The sequence below is a fragment of the Phyllostomus hastatus genome, unplaced genomic scaffold (genome assembly GCF_019186645.2).
Source record: "Phyllostomus hastatus isolate PE091 unplaced genomic scaffold, TTU_PhHast_1.1 phas_scaffold_1674, whole genome shotgun sequence".
Lineage (NCBI taxonomy): Eukaryota > Metazoa > Chordata > Mammalia > Chiroptera > Phyllostomidae > Phyllostomus > Phyllostomus hastatus.
In genome coordinates this window covers 10409374-10417259 of record NW_025334011.1, presented here as the reverse complement: position 1 = coordinate 10417259, position 7886 = coordinate 10409374, and the positions used below count along the sequence as shown (strand labels likewise).

The 7886-nt window shown below is 35.1% G+C and overlaps 1 non-coding gene across 1 annotated transcript; it reads right to left on the bottom strand.

Moving 5' to 3' along the window:
* Positions 1–7428: 7428 nt before the first annotated feature.
* On the bottom strand, positions 7429–7532 carry LOC123831378. Its single transcript, XR_006787900.1, has one exon. It is a non-coding gene; the product is annotated as a U6 spliceosomal RNA (small nuclear RNA).
* Positions 7533–7886: the final 354 nt, after the last annotated feature.

Below are 7886 nucleotides of genomic sequence, written 5' to 3'. Positions count from 1 at the left end.
CAATGGGGTTGTAAATCAGTAACTTTTCACTGGGGCAGAGAGATGTTTTAGTTTCCTATTGCTGCTGTAACAAATTATCAAAAACTTAATGGGTTAAAACAACACAGATTTAATCTCTTACAGTTCTGGAGGTCAGAAGCCCTAGGTGTTGCCAGGGCCTTGTTCCTTCTGGAAGGTCTTGGGGGTGGGAATCCATTTCCTTGCTTTTTTTTTATGGCTTCTAGAGGCCACCTGCACTCCTTGGCTCATGGTTCTTTCCCCATTTTCAGAGCCAACAGTGGCTCTAAATCCCTCTCTCTCTCTCCTGTCATACATCTCCTCTGAGTTTGAACCCCCTTCTTCTCTCTTATAAGGACACTTGTGATTACATCGAGCCCACTCAGATAATATAGGATTATCTCTCTACAAAATCCTTAACTGAGTCAATTCTGCAAAGTCCCTTTTGCCATAGAAAGTGACATATTCACTGGTTTTGAGAATAAGAGTGTGGGCAACTCTGGGGAGCCATTATCCTGCCCTCAATAAAAGCTAAGAGGTTTGTGTCTCTCTTCAGGCTGGTGAGACACTGCAGTGGGTGATCGCAGGAGCAGGTAAGGAGAAGGCACACCGAATTTGTGGTGGATTCTCTAATTATCCCTCTGCCCTCTCCCTGTTGTCTTCTTCCTCTTCCTGTTGCCTCTACACTCTCACTACCCCCCCCCCCCCACTATCCCTGCTGGGTCCCGTTTGTTCCTTTCCTTGCTTCTTGCTGCTCTTCACATTTCTCAAAGTCACCCGATAGGGATGCAGAAGCCATACCATCCAATTAACACAATTCAAAGGATAAATGTCAACAGTTATACAAAATGTTGTCAGAAAGACTATAAAAAGTAGGTAGGCTTCTTCATGGATTCTGTAAGAGCCTGTAAAAATCCATTTTATGTACCAGAAATGACTACATATGTTATACAATCGAAATACCTCCACTGAATCCTAAAATGTGTATGTGTTGAGCCTGCATTTAATCTAGGGTTGTCTCTTTAGATTTTGATGTGAAGTGCACTTTTGAGGTACTTGATTAGAACCACATGGCAGAGCTTCGCTGCTTAGCTGCAGGATGGGGAGGCCCTTGGCCTGAGCCAGGCGTCCTATATCGCTTTCATGTTTCGTGGATGGCCTGCCTTTCTGTGTATGTAACAGATGCATCTTTCTGAAACAGTGAAATCTGATGATAGAGACCATATTTAATCTATTAAACTAGAGCTGTTGATAGAATTAAACACTTATTAGCTAAGGATGCCATCCATTTTCTACATTGAAAACAGAGGGTTTTTTGTTTTTATTGTTGATCTGGCCAATATTCTTTCCACAACACTGTGCTCCCAAGAAAGGGCAGACAAGCGAAAGAACAGACACAGAACAGAGCCCAGTCTCCTAAAACCAGGGTGGCCCGGCTTTAGCATACAGCTACCAGTTGCTTCATTCTCCTTCCTTTTCTCCATTTACATTGTGTGGACACCAGGGTCACCTCATCATTGGCATCATATCTTGATACTATAGTTTATTTCTTCCACTTTTTTACTTTTTTATTTTTGTCTAGGATGCTTTTCGAGTCTACAACTTGAAGGTTTTAAATCTGAATCATGTGTGGAGTCTTAAAATAAAAATTGGTCTCTGTTGAAATGATGAATCTCCACCTTGGCACTCTGAGAGCTATAGCTTTGCTAGTTACATATAGGCTTTGTCTCTAGTTTCTCTAAGATGAGAAAAACCAGCGCCTCACATTCATCTGACTCTTATATTGCTCAGTCTTTCTAAGTTTCAAGAGGAAGTCAGCATTCTAGTAGAAATTATTTGCTTTTTTAAAAAAACTTTTCCCCAAGATTCACTGAGCTTCCTCCAGTTTTGGAAACTTGTATTTCTGCATGAATTAGTGAACTATGACTGTTTTTTTTTTAAAGATGTATTTCCAAAAGAGAATTGTTGCTTGGGTGCAAAATTTAAAAGAGCAAAATAAGAAGACAGCTTCTCGGAGCAACTGCCATCATCTTTTTTCAGCTCTGCATCCCAGAAAACACAAAATCATCATATAAGAAGCATAAGTAAGAGATTTTCTCTGGAAACCAATAACAATAACAACAGAAATCCCTTAAATTGCAAAAAATTAAATAGATTATAATTAAGGAAATATTTAAAACAAAATTCATCTGTTAATCTAAATGCTGATGGTTTTATCCTGTTTATAAGAGTGTTGGATTGAAAAGACTCCAAGAGAATGCCTCAGGATAAAATCAAAATACATTAATTGTGTCATTTTCACGGATAATCTCCAGAGCAGAGGTGCACTTTGCTTGGCTCATATACTTATCATATTAGTAGTAAAAAGAGCAAAAGAGGCTTTATTTAAACAGACAATTACAAGTCAGCTAATGTCATCCTAGAATACTATAAGCTCAAATATTTGTTGCAAGACTTGATTGGAAAACACTAGGATGAAATTTAATGACATTTATTTTTAATAAACTTAGGTGAAATTTATATTTAAATTACACAAACAGTATAAAGTCATTTTAGGAGAATTAGACCATGTAGATAACCAAGGATATGAACATATAAGAGCAAGTTTACATAGTACTGATCCTGATTTTTGACCCCCCCCAAATCACTCTCAAATAAAAGGCTAAAGAAATTAAATTTGGGGAAGTAAAGTAAGATATCTGCGTTTAGGAAAATTTCAACTACTTTGTTCAAACATCATAGAATTCCTGCTTCATAAATTACAGTTTAGACCAAGTAGAAGGTGCAGAGAACTCTGGATCTCTTCCTTTTCTGAGAAAGCAGTGCAGTATTTTGGCAACTAAGAAAAGGACATGCTGGTGGTAGTGATGGTGGTAGGGGAGCTACACTGTAAGGGATAGGTCTGGAGGCATTGGTGGATCCTTAGAGAGACTGACACCCTGTGGTCCCAATTGCCTGCAGATCATAGGGAAGGTAGGGTCTGTAAACGGTGGTGATGAAAGGAAAAGCAAGTAGTTCTTCCTTACTAGGTTCCTGTCATCTGCTGGCTTCTTCAAAGGGTATGAGCTTCTTATCACTTGGGATTTCCCTAATCCTCTGGGGTTGGGTTCTTAAAATGAAAATTAGACCAGGGAAGAAACTGGGTCAAATTTCCTTGGGGTTATTTCCACAGCTTTGGACCAATAGCAGCAAAGAGAAGAGTGGAAGGAAAGCTGTGACACCCTCACCAAACAGAAAGGGAATGCTCACTAATTTTTTTTAACCATGAAGTTCTTGGTAATACGGATGGTTAACACTGCTTCAGAGAAACAAATAAGAAATGAAAAATAATATAGTAAAGCAAGAAAACTGAATAAAAAGATGATTAAAACAAATCCAAATATATACATAATCATGACCAATATAAATGAAATAAAATTGTAAATGAAAAAATAGAGATTGATGGCATGGATTTTAAAAATCTAGTTTTATGCTAATTTATAAGATAATCTAATACATAAGGCTACATAGAGGCAGGATATAAGAGAATATGAAATATATATTAGGTAAATGCTAATTAAAAGAAAGGTGGCATAATTTATTAATTATTATAACATAATATTAAAATATGTACTTTAAAATAAAAAGCACTATTAGGGATAAAGATGTTTATTACATAATAGTTAATGTTCAATTCAATAAGAAGTAAAAATTACATTAAAAATTCTAAACATGTATATACATACTAAATTGATCTGAATATACAAAGTTGATAAAACTACAAGAAGAAATCAACAAATCCAATGCCATGGTAGAGAATTTAGCAAATATGTAATTGTTGATATATTTTTAAAAAATCCAGTTAGAAACATAGATTTGAATGTCACTATTAATAAGCTTGATTTAATGGACAATTTTAACAGTTATAAAAACTTATCATTCTGTAAGCCGTAAAGAAAATCTCAACAAATTTTGAAGAATAGGTATTATACTGACCAAAATATACCAGAATTTAATGACAAAAACAAGTCATTAAAATTTTTTGCTACTTGAAGATTTAAACAACCTACAATTCTAAAAATCTGATGACCAAAATTTGAAAATACTTAAAACTGAATGACATTCTTTTCAATCACATGAATATTTTTTAAATGATCCATATATTGTGATTCTTTGAACACAATGAATTAAACAATGAACAAAATATAGCTAGAAAAATCCTAATCTAACTACAGTCTTTAAATTATACTTTTGAATAACCTATGTGTCACAGAAGAAATCATAATAAAAATTAGAAAATGTTCTAAACAATAACAGAAATACTTTGTATTAAAATACATGCCATATTATCTTTACTACATTGAAACATATTGCAGAAAATGTATAACCATTAATCCATAAAGTTTTTTAAAAATGCTGAAAATCAATGTGAGACAAAATAAACTATCAAAATAAATCAAAGAAAGTAGGAATAAGGAAAGTAATATTTTACAACAGTGAAAACATAGTTACATACAATAATATGAATAATAATTTAGTAATGTTAGTGGAAAAAGACTAGATTTAGTGTTTGCATTTATTTTGTAATGGTTTATATGATAAATAACAATGAAATTTACCATCTTAACCATTTTTAAGTATATAGTTCAATACATTTTTAAGTGTATTGCTGTGAAACATAGCTAAAAAACTTTTTCATTTTGTCAATCTGAACATCTATACCCATGAAAATACTCCCTGCCCTCCTCTCCCCACTCCCCGGTAACCACCTTTATACTTTCTGCTGCTATGGATGCGCCTACTTTAGGCACCTCGTATAGTGGAGTCATACAGTTTTTGTCTTTTTGTGTCTGGTTTATTTCACCTAACATAATGTCCTCAAGGTTCATCCATGTTGTAGCATGTGTCCAAATTTTCTTCTTTCTTAAGGCTGAATAGTATTCCACTGTCTGTACTATACACCACAATTTATGTATCCATTCATCTGTCAATGGAAAATTTGGGTTGCTTCCATCTCTTGGCTACTGTGAATAGTGCTGCTATGAGCATGACACCCATTTCAAAAATGTTTAAAGAACATTCAGAACTAAACAAGTTTTCAAAGTCATGTTAAATGAAATATTCTAAGATATCAAGAGATGGTTAAATAGGAAGTTCAAGGTGGTTGGTAATTTTAGGCAGGGTTTTTGAAGGCCAGGATATAAAATGGGTCAAAGTAATGATCAGAATTATTTATTTGGCTGGGTACTCATGACTCTTCATAATATTATGATAAATATAGAAGCAAATAAAATAAATAAGACTATGCAGGAACCAATGATGATAGTGTATTGTATGCCAAAGATTCTTATTTCTTAAATTTGTTTGTTCCCCTGAGACTAATTAGAGACACAATTGTGGGTGACTGTCCTCTATGCTGTGTTTTCATTTGCATGTGCTCAAGCAACTGGTAAATAATTCATTCAGTTTATTTTTTAATATATAAAGTTCAGAGTAAATTGCTTTCTTTGTCTTTTAAATGTTGTTATACATTTAAGCTGCACATATATAAACAATTTAAGCAGTTCTACATATTTATATAGGAAACCATCACACCATCAAGATAACAGACATAGCACAATTCTCAAAAGTTTTCTGCACCATGTAACCCTCCCTTCTGATTCTTCCCATCACCCTAAACGCCCACTGACCTGCTTTCTTTCCCAATAAATTATATTGCTTTTCCTAGGGATTTATATAAATGGAATTATACTATGTACTTTTGTTGTCTGGCTTCTTCATTCACAATAATGAGATTCATTCATGTTGCATGTATCAGTAGGTCATTTTGTTTTGTTGTCAGATAGTATTCCATCATATGGATATACCACAATTTTTTTCCCACTCACCTTTCTATTTTCAGCCATTTTAGTTAGGTGAATAATCTTATCTTATACTTTTAATTTGCATTTTTGTAATAACTAATAAGGCTGAGCACATTTTCATGTGTCTATTTGCCACCTATATATCTTACATGAAGTGTCTGTTAGAATGGTTTTTGAGGACTTTTGATTTTGAGATTTTTAAAAATTATTTAGTTTTGATAGTTCTTTGTATATCCCAGGTACAAGTCCTTTGTATAGTTTATTTTGAAAAGCAGAAGTTTTCAATTTTGAGGAAGCCCAGTTTATCAATCTGTACATATGTGTATTGTACTTTTGGTATCATGTTTAAGAAATCTTTACATGCCCTGGCTGGTGTGGCTCAGTCGATTGAACACTGCCTGTGAATCAAAGGGTCACCAGCTCCACTCCCAGTCTAGGGCACATGACTGAGTTGCAGGCCAGGTCCCTGGTAGGGGGTGCACAAGAGGCAACCACACATTGATGTTTCTCTCCCTCTCTTTCTACCTCTCTTCTCCTCTCTAAAAGTAAATAAATAAAATCTTAAAAAAAAGAAAAAGAAATCTTTGACTAACTTAAGGCCACATACATTTCCTCTTATGCTTTCTATTTTTCTTAAAGTTTTATAATTTTAGCCTTTACATTTAGATCTCTGATCCATTTTGAATTAATTTTGGTACATTGGGCAAGGTGTGGGACAAAGCTGATTTTTTTTTTTTTGCTTGTGGATATCCAATAATTCTAGCACCCTTGTTGAAAAGACTATCCTTTACCACCAAGGTTATTTTCATATTATTTCATCTAGATATACTTTGAAATTATGTACTCTGGAATGATATATTCTTAGTGTTACACACACATGTGCTAAGGGTAAAGTAAAGCAAGAAAAGGCCAGACCCTGAGTTCAGGATAGCAGGAAGAGGATAAAACCAGGAAGGTACCCACAGAGGACTGGTAATATTTCCATCTTGTTACATCGATGCTGGATACATGTGGTAAGAAGAACTCTAAAAAGGCCCTAATGATCTCTGTTCCCTTGTGTTACATCTGTGATTCTGTCAGTTAATGTGCAAAAGGCATTTTATAGATGTGATTAAGGCTAATAATCAGCTGATTCTGAGTTAATCAAAGGGGAGAAGTATCTGGGTGGGCCTAATCAGATCCCATGAACTCTCTAAAGGCAGAGTTTTTTCCAGGGTTGCAGATTAGGATGTTAGAGATTCAAAGCATCAGAAGGATTTGACTGACATGTCATTGCTGGCTTGAAGATAGAGGGGGCCACGTGTCAATGAATGGAGGACTTAAATCCTACAACCACGAAGAGCTAAAGTCTGCCAACAGCAAGAATGAATTTGGAACTGATTCTTCCCCAGAGCCTCCAATGAGCATTCAGCCTGACTGGTACATTGATTGCAGCCGTGTGGCAACCTCAGCAGAGAGCTCGGTCCCGCCATGCTGGACTTCTGACACACACAGCTGTGAGCTAATAAATGGGTGTTGTTTTAAGCAGCTAAGTTTGTGGTAATGTGCGATAGAGCAATAGGAAACCAATACACAGGGGCGTTTATTTATTTAATTTTTACACTTCACAAATTTGTGTGTTATCCTTGCACAGAGGCCATGCTAATCTCCATGTCGTTCCAATTTTAGTGTATGTGTTGCCAAAGTGAGCACCAGGGGTATTTAAATTATTGTAGTTGTACCTTTTACATATGTTTTAAATGTTCTTTCATGTGATTTTATCATTTAATAAACATTTTTGCCTTGTAGAATATTTTTAAATTTTTATTTTATTGAGACACAGTTGATATATAATATTCTGTAAGTTTAAGGTATACAGTGTGTTGGTTTCATACATGCACTTATTTGTTAAAAAGAAAGGCAGCAGTTCTCCACTTCAGTGGGCCCCTGAGCGATGCAGATGTAAGGAGCGGTGGTGGTGGTGGTGGTGGTGGCGGTGTGTGTGAAAAGAATGTAAAGATTTGACCTACGTGATAATGATAATATGTCTTCAAGAGAAATCATGGA